The 13,930-nt window shown below is 37.9% G+C and overlaps 7 non-coding genes across 7 annotated transcripts; all 7 read left to right on the top strand.

Moving 5' to 3' along the window:
• The first annotated feature begins 793 nt into the window (after positions 1 to 793).
• trnar-ucg (transfer RNA arginine (anticodon UCG)) lies at positions 794 to 866 on the top strand. The gene has a single exon. It is a non-coding gene; the product is annotated as a tRNA-Arg (tRNA).
• A 453-nt stretch (positions 867 to 1,319) lies between these two features.
• trnar-ucg (transfer RNA arginine (anticodon UCG)) lies at positions 1,320 to 1,392 on the top strand. The gene has a single exon. It is a non-coding gene; the product is annotated as a tRNA-Arg (tRNA).
• Positions 1,393 to 3,053: 1,661 nt separating this feature from the next.
• On the top strand, positions 3,054 to 3,126 carry trnar-ucg (transfer RNA arginine (anticodon UCG)). Its single transcript has one exon. It is a non-coding gene; the product is annotated as a tRNA-Arg (tRNA).
• Positions 3,127 to 3,236: 110 nt separating this feature from the next.
• trnar-ucg (transfer RNA arginine (anticodon UCG)) lies at positions 3,237 to 3,309 on the top strand. The gene has a single exon. It is a non-coding gene; the product is annotated as a tRNA-Arg (tRNA).
• A 473-nt stretch (positions 3,310 to 3,782) lies between these two features.
• trnar-ucg (transfer RNA arginine (anticodon UCG)) lies at positions 3,783 to 3,855 on the top strand. Its single transcript has one exon. It is a non-coding gene; the product is annotated as a tRNA-Arg (tRNA).
• A 474-nt stretch (positions 3,856 to 4,329) lies between these two features.
• Positions 4,330 to 4,402, top strand: trnar-ucg (transfer RNA arginine (anticodon UCG)). Its single transcript has one exon. It is a non-coding gene; the product is annotated as a tRNA-Arg (tRNA).
• Positions 4,403 to 6,246: 1,844 nt separating this feature from the next.
• On the top strand, positions 6,247 to 6,319 carry trnar-ucg (transfer RNA arginine (anticodon UCG)). The gene has a single exon. It is a non-coding gene; the product is annotated as a tRNA-Arg (tRNA).
• The last annotated feature ends 7,611 nt before the right edge of the window (positions 6,320 to 13,930 follow it).

Raw genomic sequence — 13,930 nt, 5'->3', positions numbered from 1 at the left:
TCCAGAAAATAAGTGGTGTGAGCTAATAATGTCACAGTCTTTAATTGCCACTTGCTTAAAGGATTCTTGTACATATTTCAAGACATTTGTCATTTCAGCTTGAACTTTGAAATGATTTCCAAGAAATATCTTTCTTCTAAAAGAGTATTGTGGATTTGATTCACACTTGCATTGTTTAAAAGGTTTTTCGTGGTGGCGGGTGCCTACAATGTACATGCAGTTTATTAGAAAGACAGTACTACTCAAAAACAGCAGTACTACTCTTGTAAAACTGCAATTGTGGAACAAGACTTTGGAGCTCAGCATTGTGCAATTGACGCACATCTAGGTAATCAAAAACCTTCTTTTAATGTACTACCTACTATTTAAAAACATTATTTAATGCTTTGACTGTAACATTATTTAATGCTTTGAGTAGTACTGTCTTTCTAATAAACTGCATGTACATTGTAGGCGCCCGCCACCGCGAAAAACCTTTTAAACAATGCAAGTGTGAATCAAATCCACAATGCACACTTGCATTGTTTAAAAGGGTTTTTTTTTTTTGGTGGCGGGAGCCTACAATGTACATGCAGTTTATTTGAAAGACAGTACTACTGAAATACAGGAATACAACTCTAGTAAAACTGCAATTGTGGAACAAGACTTTGGAGCTCAGCATTGTGCAATTGACGCACATCTAGGTAATCAAAAACCTTCTTTGAATGTACTACCTACTATTTAAAAACATTATTTAATGCTTTGACTGTAATATTCTTGTGCAGAAATACCCATTCCGCTATCTAGAAATTGTGGCCCAGTGGCCTAATGGATAAGGCATCAGCCTTCGGAGCTGAGGATTGTGGGTTCGAGTCCCATCTGGGTCATCTGAGACTTTCCAGAAAATAAGTGGTTTGAGGCCAATAATGTCACAGTCTGTAATCGCCACTTGCTTAAAGGATTGTTGTACATACTTCAAGACATTTGTCATTTCAGCTTGAACTTTAAAATGATTTCCAAGAAATATCTTTCTTCTAAAAGAGTATTGTGGATTTGATTCACACTTGCATTGTTTAAAAGGGTTTTTTTTTGTGGTGGCGGGAGCCTACAATGTACATGCAGTTTATTAGAAAGACAGTACTACTCAAAAACAGCAGTACTACTCTTGTAAAACTGCAATTGTGGAACAAGACTTTGGAGCTCAGCATTGTGCAAATGACGCACATCTAGGTAATCAAAAACCTTCTTTGAATGTACTACCTACTATTTAAAAACATTATTTAATGCTTTGACTGTAATATTCTTGTGCAGAAATACCCATTCCGCTATCTCGAAATTGTGGCCCAGTGGCCTAATGGATAAGGCATCAGCCTTCGGAGCTGAGGATTGTGGGTTCGAGTCCCTTCTGGGTCATCTAAGACTTTCCAGAAAATCAGTGGTTTGAGGCCAATAATGTCACAGTCTTTAATTGCCACTTGCTTAAAGGATTCTTGTACATATTTCAAGACATTTGTCATTTCAACTTGAACTTTGAAATGATTTCCAAGAAATATCTTTCTTCTAAAAGAGTATTGTGGATTTGATTCACACTTGCATTGTTTAAAAGGGTTTTTTTTTGTGGTGGCGGGAGCCTACAATGTACATGCAGCTTATTAGAAAGACAGTACTACTGAAATACAGGAATACAACTCTAGTAAAACTGCAATTGTGGAACAAGACTTTGGAGCTCAGCATTGTGCAATTGACGCACATCTATGTAATCAAAAACCTTCTTTGAATGTACTACCTACTATTTAAAAACATTATTTAATGCTTTGACTGTAATATTCTTGTGCAGAAATACTCATTCCGCTATCTAGAAATTGTGGCCCAGTGGCCTAATGGATAAGGCATCAGCATTGGAGCTGAGGATTGTGGGTTCAAGTCCCATCTGGGTCATCTGAGACCTTGCAGAAAATCAGTGGTGTGAGCTAATAATGTCACAGTCTTTAATTGCCACTTGCTTAAAGGATTCTTGTACATATTTCAAGACATTTGTCATTTCAGCTTGAACTTTGAAATGATTTCCAAGAAATATCTTTCTTCTAAAAGAGTATTGTGGATTTGATTCACACTTGCATTGTTTAAAAGGTTTTTCGTGGTGGCGGGTGCCTACAATGTACATGCAGTTTATTAAGCCCCTTTCACACAGCGCTTTGAACCCGGCAAATTGCCGGCAAATTGCCAGAGTGCCTTCTGTGTGAACGCAAACACGACCCGGGACTGATGCCGGGATCGATGCCGGGTTGGGGACCTAGTAACATTGCCGTGTTCAGACCCGGAACTCGCGCTGTGTGAACAAAAGCCGTAACCAATGCCGTGTCGTAATGATGACGCTGAAGTGAAGAGAAAGCAGGCTAGTGAAACGGTACGTAATGCGCTAGTTTGTGATCGAATCAGAGAAAAAAATGCACAAGCGTGGTTTCTCCAGAGAGAAATCGCAGCTCATAAGCAAACTATACACGTTGCTGAGACATTACATGTCACATCGATGTCACGTGTCTTTCCGGAACATACACGGGTTGTGTGTGAACGCGCTCTCTGATTCCGGCAAATCACTGGCAGTGTGAATGAAGCAAAATCAAACGAACCCGGGTCAAATCCCGGGTCGCTTTATCCGTGTATTTTCCGGAATCTCTGTGTGAAAGGGGCTTTAGAAAGACAGTACTACTCAAAAACAGCAGTACTACTCTTGTAAAACTGCAATTGTGGAACAAGACTTTGGAGCTCAGCATTGTGCAATTGACGCACATCTAGGTAATCAAAAACCTTCTTTGAATGTACTACCTACTATTTAAAAACATTATTTAATATTCTTGTGCAGAAATACCCATTCCGCTATCTAGAAATTGTGGCCCAGTGGCCTAATGGATAAGGCAGCAGCATTGGAGCTGAGGATTGTGGGTTCAAGTCCCATCTGGTTCATCTGAGACCTTGCGGAAAATCTAAATTATTTACTGCTTTGACTGTAATATTCTTGTGAAGAAATGTAATTTTTTTTTGCAGAAATACCCATTCCGCTATCTAGAAATTGTGGCCCAGTGGCCTAATGGATAAGGCATCAGCCTTCGGAGCTGAGGATTGTGGGTTCAAGTCCCATCTGGTTCATCTGAGACCTTGCGGAAAATCTAAATTATTTACTGCTTTGACTGTAATATTCTTGTGCAGAAATGTAATTTTTTTTTGCAGAAATACCCATTCCGCTATCTAGAAATTGTGGCCCAGTGGCCTAATGGATAAGGCATCAGCCTTCGGAGCTGAGGATTGTGGGTTCGAGTCCCATCTGGGTCATCTGAGACTTTCCAGAAAATAAGTGGTTTGAGGCCAATAATGTCACAGTCTTTAATTGCCACTTGCTTAAAGGATTGTTGTACATATTTCAAGACATTTGTCATTTCAGCTTGAACTTTAAAATGATTTCCAAGAAATATCTTTCTTCTAAAAGAGTATTGTGCAATTGACGCACATCTAGGTAATCAAAAACCTTCTTTGAATGTACTACCTACTATTTGAAAACATTATTTAATGCTTTGACTGTAATATTCTTGTGCAGAAATACCCGTTCCGCTATCTAGAAATTGAGGCCCAGTGGCCTAATGGATAAGGCATCAGCATTGGAGCTGAGGATTGTGGGTTCAAGTCCCATCTGGTTCATCTGAGACCTTGCGGAAAATCTAAATTATTTACTGCTTTGACTGTAATATTCTTGTGCAGAAATGTAATATTTTTTTGCAGAAATACCCATTCCGCTATCCAGAAATTGTGGCCCAGTGGCCTAATGGATAAGGCATCAGCTTTCGGAGCTGAGGATTGTGGGTTCGAGTCCCATCTGGGTCATCTGAGACTTTCCAGAAAATAAGTGGTTTGAGGCCAATAATGTCACAGTCTTTAATTGCCACTTGCTTAAAGGATTCTTGTACATATTTCAAAACATTTGTCATTTCAGCTTGAACTTTAAAATGATTTCCAAGAAATATCTTTCTTCTAAAAGAGTATTGTGCAATTGACGCACATCTAGGTAATCAAAAACCTTCTTTGAATGTACTACCTACTATTTAAAAACATTATTTAATGCTTTGACTGTAATATTATTGTGCAGAAATACCCATTCCGCTATCTAGAAATTGTGGCCCAGTGGCCTAATGGATAAGGCATCAGCATTGGAGCTGAGGATTGTGGGTTCGAGTCCCATCTGGGTCATCTGAGACCTTGCGGAAAATCTAAATTATTTACTGCTTTGACTCTAATATTCTTGTGCAGAAATGTAATATTTTTTTTGCAGAAATACCCATTCCGCTATCCAGAAATTGTGGCCCAGTGGCCTAATGGATAAGGCATCAGCCTTCGGAGCTGAGGATTGTGGGTTCGAGTCCCATCTGGGTCATCTGAGACCTTTCAGAAAATCAGTGGTGTGAGGCCAATAAGTCACAGTCTTTAATTGCCACTTGCTTAAAGGATTCTTGTACATATTTCAAGACATTTGTCATTTCAGCTTGAACTTTGAAATGATTTCCAAGAAATATCTTTCTTCTAAAAGAGTATTGTGGATTTGATTCACACTTGCATTGTTTAAAAGGTTTTTCGTGGTGGCGGGTGCCTACAATGTACATGCAGTTTATTAGAAAGACAGTACTACTCAAAAACAGCAGTACTACTCTTGTAAAACTGCAATTGTGGAACAAGACTTTGGAGCTCAGCATTGTGCAATTGACGCACATCTAGGTAATCAAAAACCTTCTTTTAATGTACTACCTACTATTTAAAAACATTATTTAATGCTTTGACTGTAACATTATTTAATGCTTTGAGTAGTACTGTCTTTCTAATAAACTGCATGTACATTATAGGCGCCCGCCACCACGAAAAACCTTTTAAACAATGCAAGTATGAATCAAATCCACAATGCACACTTGCATTGTTTAAAAGGGTTTTTTTTTTTGTGGTGGCGGGAGCCTACAATGTACATGCAGTTTATTAGAAAGACAGTACTACTGAAATACAGGAATACAACTCTAGTAAAACTGCAATTGTGGAACAAGACTTTGGAGCTCAGCATTGTGCAATTGACGCACATCTAGGTAATCAAAAACCTTCTTTGAATGTACTACTTACTATTTAAAAACAATATTTAATGCTTTGACTGTAATATTCTTGTGCAGAAATACCCATTCCACTATCTAGAAATTGTGGCCCAGTGGCCTAATGGATAAGGCATCAGCATTGGAGCTGAGGATTGTGGGTTCAAGTCCCATCTGGGTCATCTGAGACCTTGCAGAAAATCAGTGGTGTGAGCTAATAATGTCACAGTCTTTAATTGCCACTTGCTTAAAGGATTCTTGTACATATTTCAAGACATTTGTCATTTCAGCTTGAACTTTGAAATGATTTCCAAGAAATATCTTTCTTCTAAAAGAGTATTGTGGATTTGATTCACACTTGCATTGTTTAAAAGGTTTTTCGTGGTGGCGGGTGCCTACAATGTACATGCAGTTTATTAAGCCCCTTTCACACAGCGCTTTGAACCCGGCAAATTGCCGGCAAATTGCCAGAGTGCCTTCTGTGTGAACGCAAACACGACCCGGGACTGATGCCGGGATCGATGCCGGGTTGGGGACCTAGTAACATTGCCGTGTTCAGACCCGGAACTCGCGCTGTGTGAACAAAAGCCGTAACCAATGCCGTGTCGTAATGATGACGCTGAAGTGAAGAGAAAGCAGGCTAGTGAAACGGTACGTAATGCGCTAGTTTGTGATCGAATCAGAGAAAAAAATGCACAAGCGTGGTTTCTCCAGAGAGAAATCGCAGCTCATAAGCAAACTATACACGTTGCTGAGACATTACATGTCACATCGATGTCACGTGTCTTTCCGGAACATACACGGGTTGTGTGTGAACGCGCTCTCTGATTCCGGCAAATCACTGGCAGTGTGAATGAAGCAAAATCAAACGAACCCGGGTCAAATCCCGGGTCGCTTTATCCGTGTATTTTCCGGAATCTCTGTGTGAAAGGGGCTTTAGAAAGACAGTACTACTCAAAAACAGCAGTACTACTCTTGTAAAACTGCAATTGTGGAACAAGACTTTGGAGCTCAGCATTGTGCAATTGACGCACATCTAGGTAATCAAAAACCTTCTTTGAATGTACTACCTACTATTTAAAAACATTATTTAATGCTTTGACTGTAATATTCTTGTGCCGAAATACCCATTCCGCTATCTAGAAATTGTGGCCCAGTGGCCTAATGGATAAGGCATCAGCCTTCGGAGCTGAGGATTGTGGGTTCAAGTCCCATCTGGGTCATCTGAGACTTTCCAGAAAATCAGTGGTTTGAGGCCAATAATGTCACCGTCTTTAATTGCCACTTGCTTAAAGGATTCTTGTACATATTTCAAGACATTTGTCATTTCAACTTGAACTTTGAAATGATTTCCAAGAAATATCTTTCTTCTAAAAGAGTATTGTGGATTTGATTCACACTTGCATTGTTTAAAAGGGTTTTTTTTTTTGTGGTGGCGGGAGCCTACAATGTACATGCAGTTTATTAGAAAGACAGTACTACTGAAATACAGGAATACAACTCTAGTAAAACTGCAATTGTGGAACAAGACTTTGGAGCTCAGCATTGTGCAATTGACGCACATCTAGGTAATCAAAAACCTTCTTTGAATGTACTACCTACTATTTAAAAACATTATTTAATGCTTTGACTGTAATATTCTTGTGCAGAAATAAAGGATTCTTGTACATATTTCAAGACATTTGTCATTTCAGCTTGAACTTTAAAATGATTTCCAAGAAATATCTTTCTTCTAAAAGAGTATTGTGCAATTGACTCACATCTATGTAATCAAAAACCTTCTTTGAATGTACTACCTACTATTTAAAAACATTATTTAATGCTTTGACTGTAATATTCTTGTGCAGAAATACCCATTCTGCTATCTAGAAATTGTGGCCCAGTGGCCTATGGATAAGGCATCAGCATTGGAGCTGAGGATTGTGGGTTCGTGTCCCATCTGGGTCATCTGAGACCTTGCGGAAAATCAGTGGTGTGGGGCCAATAATGTCACAGTCTTTAATTGCCACTTGCTTAAAGGATTCTTGTACATATTTCAAGACATTTGTCATTTCAACTTGAACTTTGAAATGATTTCCAAGAAATATCTTTCTTCTAAAAGAGTATTGTGGATTTGATTCACACTTGCATTGTTTAAAAGGGTTTTTTTTTTGTGGTGGCGGGAGCCTACAATGTACATGCAGTTTATTAGAAAGACAGTACTACTGAAATACAGGAATACAACTCTAGTAAAACTGCAATTGTGGAACAAGACTTTGGAGCTCAGCATTGTGCAATTGACGCACATCTAGGTAATCAAAAACCTTCTTTGAATGTACTACCTACTATTTAAAAACATTATTTAATGCTTTGACTGTAATATTCTTGTGCAGAAATACCCATTCCGCTATCTAGAAATTGTGGCCCAGTGGCCTAATGGATAAGGCATCAGCATTGGAGCTGAGGATTGTGGGTTGCAAGTATGAATCAAACAATGCAAGTATGAATCAAATCCACAATGCACACTTGCATTGTTTAAAAGGGTTTTTTTTGTGGTGGCGGGAGCCTACAATGTACATGCAGTTTATTAGAAAGACAGTACTACTGAAATACAGGAATACAACTCTAGTAAAACTGCAATTGTGGAACAAGACTTTGGAGCTCAGCATTGTGCAATTGACGCACATCTAGGTAATCAAAAACCTTCTTTGAATGTACTACTTACTATTTAAAAACAATATTTAATGCTTTGACTGTAATATTCTTGTGCAGAAATACCCATTCCACTATCTAGAAATTGTGGCCCAGTGGCCTAATGGATAAGGCATCAGCATTGGAGCTGAGGATTGTGGGTTCGAGTCCCATCTGGGTCATCTGAGACCTTGCAGAAAATCAGTGGTGTGAGGCCAATAATGTCACAGTCTTTAATTGCCACTTGCTTAAAGGATTCTTGTACATATTTCAAGACATTTGTCATTTCAGCTTGAACTTTGAAATGATTTCCAAGAAATACCTTTCTTCTAAAAGAGTATTGTGGATTTGATTCACACTTGCATTGTTTAAAAGGTTTTTCGTGGTGGCGGGTGCCTACAATGTACATGCAGTTTATTAGAAAGACAGTACTACTGAAATACAGGAATACAACTCTAGTAAAACTGCAATTGTGGAACAAGACTTTGGAGCTCAGCATTGTGCAATTGACTCACATCTAGGTAATCAAAAACCTTCTTTGAATGTACTACCTACTATTTAAAAACATTATTTAATGCTTATTTAATGCTCTCTGCTCCTCACCACGGCTCGTCTCAGGTGCTGCGGTTATCACTCCGCCCAAGTAGCAGTGCTTCGCCTTCAGAGAATATAGTTCCCAGTATTTATACGGTTAAAATATGTCTGTGTCTCATGTGACTTTGTTTTTTGTACACTCTGTGACTATACAAATCACAACATGTAAATAGGAAAATGTTTCCGTTATTTTGTCACTTATTTGGATTAGTATGCTAGCTGCAACCATTTACATCCAGTCTTTGTGCTAAGCTAGGCTAGCGGTGGGTGCGTCAAACAGACTTATAGCACGCACGGAGATGAAAAAGGTATGTATGGACTTATCTAACTCTGGGGGATAAGGTGAATAGGCTAAAGTCCCAAAAAGTCAGAGTGTTCCTTTAACAATGTTCTCAAAACGTTAGCACAAAAACATTGTTTAAACATTGTTCATGGAGCGTTTTAGTGGATGTCCGTCTAACGTTTTTAAATGTTACTTGTTTTAGAATGTTCAGGAAACATCCAAAAATAACATATAATGTTTGAAGAATGTTAAAATGGACTGTTCCTTTAAGGTTCGCATAATCAAGAAAAGACGTTTTTAAAACTAGATGTTTTGAACGTACAGGAAACATTCAGAAATAACATTTTAATAACTTAATGGGAACATCAACAAAACATTATATATTTTTGTTAGCTGAGCTATAACTATGGTAAGGCACTAAGTAACGTCCATAACATGATTAAGCTGAAATGACTAATGCTATTAAAAACCATACTCCCCAACATTATTTACTTATCCTCATTTCATTCAAAAATGACTTTTATTAAGGAATTGTAAAAGTATTCCATATGGCTTGTGTGCTATATTTCACATGATGTAAAAACATGTAAACCAGCCTAAAACCAGTCTTAGATGGTCTTCCAGACTGGTGAAGCTGGTGTTCAGCTAACTCTTCTCCCAACCTAAATAGCTTGAAAGTGCACAAAATCCCTTTAAAACCAGCCAACAGGCTAACTAAGATAAAAAAAAAAAAACAGTTTAGGGGTTTCTTTATTTTATTTTTTCTGTTGAGTCAAATCTTGAGAGGATAAGTTTAAAATTGAAGTTGCTACTTGCAGAAGATCTTCACCTTGGCCGTAGCTCTCAATTCTTTAAACTGTGGAATACAAGTGAAATGTAAGAAATTGTCAGTCGCTTGTGACTATGCTTTTGTTGTATGAAAAATAGCAGCTTGAACTGAAAAATGTTTGGAGTTGTAACAATATGTGTATCAGAAGTGACATGAGTAATGTCAGGTTTTTTTTTTTTTTGGTTGAGCTATCTGTGTAACTAATTAAAACATTCCCTTATGAATAGAGCCAAGAACTGCAATGGCATTGAACCGCAACTCCAGACAATACATGTTAGATGCCTTCGCCCAAGGAGAACTCCATTCTCATAAGATAAAAGCAGTGTTCATCTGGGCACAGGCTAAAATGGAGGCTCAATGTTGAAATATTGCCTTATCCAACCTCAGTTTTATTCACACTCCATCTACCTCTTAGTTTTTCATTGCTCTCATTCTGTCTTTTACTCGCATGTTTTATTTATTCTCTCTGACTGTGTAATTTTCTCTTTTTCATTCCTAACTCCCAGCCAAGCTGTATGAATACCATTATTGTTTTGCCTCCACCATGTAAATATGTATATTCACCAGCCCATCTCAGTGTGCGACTGAAACCAGTTGGAGATGGTAAATGAGTCTGTGAAACCACAGGAAACCATCCCTAGTGAGCCATTTAATCCAGCTCGGAAAACTCTAGCACGACCTCAGTCACACATCAACATCACAGGCCTGACGGTGCACTGCATGTGACTAACAATGCTACATTTACCATATATTTTTCTTTCCTTTGCCATGGAATTGTTTATCACAGTTGATTTAGTAGGGAAATGAGCTTTGAAGCACTGCTGTTTTTTTTAGGACATGTCAGATGTCCTACTCTCTGAAAGAAATCGTTTTGTAGCCTATAGTCAAGCAAATTTTGATTCGCTGTGTGAATCATTCCACACCAGTACATTCAATTCCTCTTCACAGCGAATATTCACAACAAATTCACTGTTGCTGTAAACAGGCCGTTATGTTGCAATGAAGTGAAATCTGGGATGTATTTAAGCAATGAGATACAATATGTTGTGATATTGTGAATATAGCTTTGGTATATATAAAAAAAGACAATTAAAGGGATAGTTCACCCAAAAATGAATATTCTGTCATACTCACCCTCATTCCAAACAGGCAAGACTTTCGTTCATCTTCAGAACACAAATAAAGATCTTTTTAATGAAATCTGAGAGCTTTCTTTGATGCTTCAAAAAGTTCATAAAGAGATCATAAAACTAATCCGTATGACCTGAGCGGTTTAGTAAAAATTTTCTGAAGAGACACAATCGCTTTATATGATCAACAGATTGAACTTAGGCATTTGAGACATTCATCAACAGTCGTGGTAAATGTAAGCTCAAGCATGTTCACTTGCCGTGCGAGAACCAATGAGGTTCATTCTCGTGTTACGCATCACGTTTGAGCTTCTGCATGAACCAATGAGGTTTGTTCTAGCGTGTCAAGCAGGTTCGGTTGAGCTTCTGTTTATGTTCACTGATTAATGTTTAAATGTGAATAAAAGCCTAAATTCAATCTGTTCATCATATAAAGCGATCGAGTCTTCAGAAAATTTGGACTAAACCGCTCAATTCATATGGATACGTTTTATGATCTCCTTGTAAACTTTTTGAAGCGTCAAATGGTAGTTGCGTATCTGTCAATGGAGGGACAGAAAGCTCTCAGATTTCATCAGAAAGATCTTCATTTGTGTTCCGAAGATGAACGAAAGTCCAGCTGTAGGCCTATATGTGTTATGAGGTTTAGCTGGGTAGTAAGGCTGCTGGGTTCAAATGAGGGGAAGTTCTCATAATTATGCAGCGGGCAAATGATTAATATGCTGTTGTTTCATTCCACTATTTGTGCTGCTTTTGTCCACTATAGAAGTGCTATTAGAAGGCCCGAGGAAGCTCTATCAATATCCTGGCAGCTCATTACGGCTCCAGCCTGAAGCTCCAGCCTTTATACCCATTTTTGGATCTCGCTTGTAATTGGATGTCATTTTTTCACTTTCTGTACTTTATTAAGTTGTTCAGGTAAGATAATGTTTAATCTTTTCTCACAAAGAAAGGGAAGAAAAATTAAGAGGAAATCAGTGTAAGTTTGTTACTTCAGACTAATCACATCCTCACCCCAACACCTGCTTTATAAATGGCCCTTTCATATTTGGAGTGTTACATTCCTTTAACAGTGGCTATTCCGGGATGTGGGAACCAGTGGTGGGGGAAGTGGCAAAAGTGACAGCCGGACCTTCTAGAGCAGTGCTTCTCAAACCTGTCCCAGGGACCCCCAGCACTGCACATTTAGTGTCTCCCTCATCTAACACGCTTGAGTCAAGTCATCAGCTCATTATTAGAGATCGCAAGACTGGAAATTGGGTGTGACTGTGTCCGATGTGGAAGACATACAACATGTGCAGTGGTGGGGGAACTCCAGGATGGGTTTGTATATGCTAAAGCTTGTATATGTGTGGTAATTACTAAAATACATTGGTAGCCACTTAAACCGGCTTCGTGGAGAAGGCCACAAGAGGCAACCCAAAACTGTACCATATAGTTTATTGTACAACAATAAAAAAATGTCCTTAAAATCAAACACTGAAATGTATTAAGATACCTACCTGCATAACTACGTACTCAAGAGAGGCGGAAAGAGGGTTTCCATATATATACTGACGGCCACTTGCATAAAATTCTTAGGGTTTGTTTACATGACAGCGACGAACTAAAAACTGAAAAGTTTTTCCTTTGCATTTTTCATGTACAGACGACACCTTTGTCAAAATGATTCACACGTATCCATGAAAACGACTTAAAACGCTGTATTCTGCTGCCCGGCCAGTAGTTAGCGATGTCACTTTTTAAGAAACAATATGTGCCTATAGAACATGTAATATGCATGTGCATGATGTCATTGTTTTCAAAAATTCGCGTTTTTGTATTTACACGGAGATGACAGAAAAAACGTGCACTTTGAAACCCATTTTTAAAAGCTTGTGTTTTCAGCCCTCCAAAATGCCCCTGTCGTGTAAACGCATTAAAAAGTTTTAGTTGAAAAGGGTATTCTATTTTTTTTTCTTTAAGACTAGTTATATTATTTTTTTATAACTATAGTCAGTTACATAAAATCTGAATCTAAACCTGGAATCAAGAACATTTTGTCTATCTTTGTGACCAGACTGTAATTCTGCAGTTATTCTATTGTAACTATAACAAAAAGTAACTCGTCATTGTCATTGAACATAGTGAGACATTTAATTCAGCTCGGAAAACTCTAGCACGACTTCAGTCACACATCAACATCACAGGCCTGACGGTGCACTGCATGTGACTAACAATGCTACATTTAGCATACATTTTTCTCTCCTTTGCCATTGAATTGTTTAGCACAGTTGATTTAGTAGGGAAATGAGCCTTGAAGCACTACTGTTTTTTATGTCAGATGTCCTATATAAACGCAATCGAGTCCCTTGATTTATTTTGTATAGCTGTAATCATGTTAAATTTAACCAATTTGTGTGACAGTGAATGTTGATACTAAATCTAATCACATTCAATACAGAAAATGATCATTAAAAAGTTCAATCTAAAATCAATATTTGTGTATAGCGTTCTTAGCTTAGCAACATGTTAACATGAAACAATTGGTGTCAATTGAGAGTTGAGTCTGCTTTTCTTTTCAACAGTATGTTTTATTGTTCTATTTTAAAACGGAGAAAGGAAACTGAAATGTTTGAGCTGTAAAGCTCAGGTAAAAGGTCTTCTCCCCCAAATCTATTCAGTATTTCAAAAACTGCAAATATCAAACAACATGACATAAAATATATATCCTTTAAATCCAAACATCTGAATACTATAAACACATTAACAAGATGATATGTTCTCTATCAGATAGCGCAACACAAGAAATATACAAAATGGTAAAAGCCACTATATACTGTATACTTTTTCATAAAGAAAACAATTCCTCGAGAACTTGCTCCATTACTTTTCCTTCCTTCTGGAAGGAGGTCCATGGGATATGCTGCTGAAATGGTTAAAAGGGCACAAACCCATTTCTTTAAATGTCCATCAGGACATTTAATGTTAACACTCTGAATTCTTGCAGTCCAGTTCACAATTTGTCTTCATACTTCATCCGCTCTGAAGCTTGTAGTAACAGCCCATCATTTTAGGCCTTCAAACTGTACATGAGCAACTGAGTAATATGTTTGAGTGTGCGTACTTGTATATGTAATATGCTAGATTGTGTGTACTTGTAAATGGCTGCATCCCAATTCACATACTATCTGTCCTATCACATGTCCCAAAACACAGTACATTAAAAACAGTATAAAATTAGCACCAACAAGGTTTCAAAAGCGGGGTGTAATAGCGATGCCATAGAAGAACCATTTTTGGTTCCCTAAAAAACCTTTCAGTGACCAGTTTTTAAAAGAATCATTTT

This window comes from Rhinichthys klamathensis, unplaced genomic scaffold, assembly GCF_029890125.1.
Source record: "Rhinichthys klamathensis goyatoka isolate OS25496 unplaced genomic scaffold, OSU_Roscu_1.1 h1tg000046l_1, whole genome shotgun sequence".
NCBI lineage: Eukaryota > Metazoa > Chordata > Actinopteri > Cypriniformes > Leuciscidae > Rhinichthys > Rhinichthys klamathensis.
Note: the sequence above shows the minus strand (reverse complement) of the source record. Positions and strands in the feature narration are given on the sequence as shown.